General features: G+C 35.2%; 1 pseudogene; it reads left to right on the top strand.

The window, feature by feature from the left end:
* Window positions 1-1077: 1077 nt before the first annotated feature.
* On the top strand, window positions 1078-3475 carry LOC120187897 (annotated as a pseudogene).
* Window positions 3476-3828: the final 353 nt, after the last annotated feature.

Here is a 3828-nt window from a genome sequence, read left to right as displayed (position 1 = left end):
TAGTCTAGTTTCCAATGGTATAAACAGAATAATTTTAAGTATGTATATTTATACAAAATAATACTTATTTGAAGGTAGTGCAAACTACCAGAGTATAAATTTTGATAAATTATGTAGTTGAAGCAATTGAAAGTAAATTGCACATGTTATGATTTACACTTGGAGTGCATCTTACTATGATGATTGGCACTGTGATGTGCCTAGCGCGCACCTTATGTTATACTCGCGTACCTTATATTCTCTTGCATATACATTAGACTATGAAGGTAAATATGAAAGTTATGAAAGTATATGAAAGAAAGAATATATGGGAATGAAGTTGAACATTATGAATATGTATGAATGAAAAAAAAAATGAAAGTTGTTATATCGATGTTGATTACATTTTTGATAAATCATGAGATAATTTTAGGTTTTCAAGAGGAAAATAACTAGAATAGTTGTTTGGAAGTTTTAATGCTTTTTAATTACATATTTATGTTTATAATACTTTATTAAATTTATGTTTTATCTTGCTTTAGTTATGTTAATCTCTACTAAGTTTTATTAACGACGCGTGATGATTTTCACGTGTAGGTTCAGACAAAGAAATGACTTGGAGTGAGAAGTACTAAGCGCATCTTTTCTTGAAAAATCCTACTGACCTACAGTACCAGTAAGACATCTTTAACTTCTTAGTGACATGCATATTATAAATGTTCTATTGTTCTGATAGAATGCTTTAAAAGTGATTGGTTGATTTGTAAATTAGAAAGTATTTTTGGCTGTTAATATAGGTTGAAAACAACATTGAACTAAGAGTAGCTTCCGTAGAAGACCTCGGCAGTCAGAATTATAAATTGCCCACCGTGTCACACATTCTATTAATTGTTAACAACAATTTTCCCGTAATGACCACATCTTAATTAAATAAAACAAAAGTGATCATTTCTTATTTTTTTTAATCAATTACAAAAATGAATAAAACACAAATATAGATGATCGTTTGTGTAGTTAACATTATTTGTTTTTATAAAAAATTATAGAGACACAGATCGTGAGAATCAAAACAAGCCAAGTCTCTCTGTTATGTCCATTAAGCTGTTCTGCCGGAGCCCACGCCACTGTCATTTGTAAATAAGCTTTCGAACACGCAAGGGATGCCTTTTGCATGATTATTTCATTGGATCCTTCTTTTTCAGACAATTATAGCAACAACAGCTTAAACTTCCATCTTAGCAGAGTTTGAAACTACGTGATAATGGGGATTGCTAAGACCCAAGATGAAGAAAGTGAAAGAAGGGAGTTGGAAGACTTCAGGCAGACTTTGGTTGCTTTGGCCGCCATGAAAAGAAGCAAAGAAAATGATGATTTCAAAGGCCTAATGAGTCCCGACACCGCCAACGTTGACCTTCAAGACAAGCTTGTTTGTGTCACCAGTGGTGTTTCTTACCTCGGGCTTGCCTTGGTTAACCGTCTTTTGATCCATGGATACTCTGTTCGAATCCTCGTCAATAACCAAGGTAACAATTTTGTTGTTCAAGCCCAAAAAAAAAACCTTGTTTGATTTAAGTTCCAGAAAGGATATTAATTTGTGTTCTTTGGCTTTGATCCAAAAAAATTACTGCAGAAGATGTAGAGAGGCTGAGGGAGATGCAGGTTTCAGGGGAGATGATGGTGGCTTGTAACAACAAAATATCTGTGGTAATGGCTAAGCCAACTGAAATCCAGGGGCTCATGGAGGCCTTTGATGGCTGTCGTGGAGTGTTTCACCTCTGCATTCGCTGACCCTGCTGGCATTTCTGGTATTCTGTGAGTTAGGTCATCTCCCCCCCCCCCCCCCAATTTCTTGAATGTGTTTTCCTTCGCTATTCAGGCACATCAAGTGACTGTAATAATGCTACAGAGGTGTTGAATGTATGTTAGGCAAACCAGTAAAAAGATATGAACATTACACGGATTAAGCACATAGCCACATACTCATTATGGACAGTACTCGATAGGACATTCCACGTTCCATCTAATCAAACAACCTTGGCAAGAACCATCAGTATATTTCATAGGTAGATGTTTTCGTAGGTAGATTCTATTTTCTTTCTTGTGAGACAAGTAGATTCTTGTTTTTAAGATGAAAGGAATAGGATGATTAAGTCAACCGAAAAGTCTTTCTAAAATAAGTGTGCAATCACTTTATATTGGGTTGGTCTACCAGGTCCAGGCACCATAAGCTGTTCCATTTATATGGTCTGAATCATTCTAAATTCATTAACTTCATGTTCACATCCTGTCCTTACATGCTCTTCTATGCATACACTGCTTTGACATTTCGTTTCTTTCATGTTCAGACATAGATATGTGTGTGATTCTCCTAATATATGAAAAGCTTTAGAAAAAATTGAGCACACTTGTATGGCTGAAATTAGAAATACATAGATATGTAAGTTTCTTCTGGTGTTTTTGTTAGAAATACATGGCTGAAATAGAAGTAAAGGCCAGTGAAAATGTGATGAAGGCATGTGCAAGAAACAGCTTCTGTAAAGAATTGTGTGCTCACATCTTCACTTTTGGCCTGCATATGGAGAGACAGCTACCAACCTCAACTTCCCACTTAGTTAACCATGATGCTGGAGCAGTGAATCACTTTGCACGGACAAAAAGGTATACGTTACATGCAAATTAAACTAGAAAACATCGATACTTTGAGATAAAACATGGGATGGGTGTCTATGTTTACATACCATGTTCCGACACCCGCACTCGAATGAATGTAAACACAGTTTCCTCTCGAAATGTGGCAGCTCTGGTTTGCATTGGGGAAGCTGAAAGCCGAAAAAGTTGCATGGAAAATAGCTGAAGAAATGAGCTTAAAGTTGACCACAATCTGTCCAGGACTCATTACAGGCCCTGAATTCCCACAGAAATCCCACAGCAACAATAGCTTATCTTAAAGGTATTATTTCTTCATTTTCACTCAATTTTTTTTATGTTGAAAAAGGTAATTAGATGAGTAAATTTGAAATCAGGATCAATAGAAATGTATGGAAAAGGATTACTAGCCAGTGTTGATGTAATAAGATTGGCTGAGGCTCATGTACGTGTGTACGAGGCAATGAACAAAACAGCATCTGGAAGGTACATTTGCTTTGATCGAATCATTGAGAGAGATGAAGATGCTGAGAAGTTGGCAACTCAGATAGGGATGCATGCACAAGATTTGTGGGAATTCTTTGGAATTTATTCCAGTTCGTTTTCAATTGTCAAACAAGAAACTTGACAATCTTATGTCAACCACACCCAGAAATTGTTATTCGACCCAAGTCAGCTTTCACGTTTGATTTTTTATACCTAAAAGTCACATTTTAACCATCCATTTTAATGTCAACAAGGTATGCTAGTACTTCACTTGTGTTATTCGAATGTAAATCATCACCCATTCGATATTTTCGATAATAATGAAGTAGGATAGGATATGTTACAAAATTTTCTAAATTTATTTATGTTGCGTGGGTTTAGAGCAGTCACCATCCATTCAATATTTGGATAAGGGGCATATGTAAGTGTAATTTAAAGCGGATAAATGCCCGATCCTGTAACTTAAATTTTTCTATTAATTATTTATTTATTGATTAAGTCTATCATAAATTATTGATTTTAATCATCTTAAAATCTAAATTTTTAATAAATTATATATATATATATATATATTCACCTTTTACCTAAAAGCCTATGAATTTAATATTACTTGTCAGTCACCGTTTTCGAAATATTGCCCGATCTAACACCCATTTTAAGAGAGAATGAGGCACCAATGACCAAACGCGCCTTACCCAAAAGGGAGGGAAGTGCCCG

The sequence above is a fragment of the Hibiscus syriacus genome, unplaced genomic scaffold, assembly GCF_006381635.1.
Source record: "Hibiscus syriacus cultivar Baekdansim isolate YM2019G1 unplaced genomic scaffold, ASM638163v2 tig00113726_pilon, whole genome shotgun sequence".
Classification (NCBI taxonomy): domain Eukaryota; kingdom Viridiplantae; phylum Streptophyta; class Magnoliopsida; order Malvales; family Malvaceae; genus Hibiscus; species Hibiscus syriacus.
This window is presented reverse-complemented; position numbering and strand designations above follow the sequence as displayed.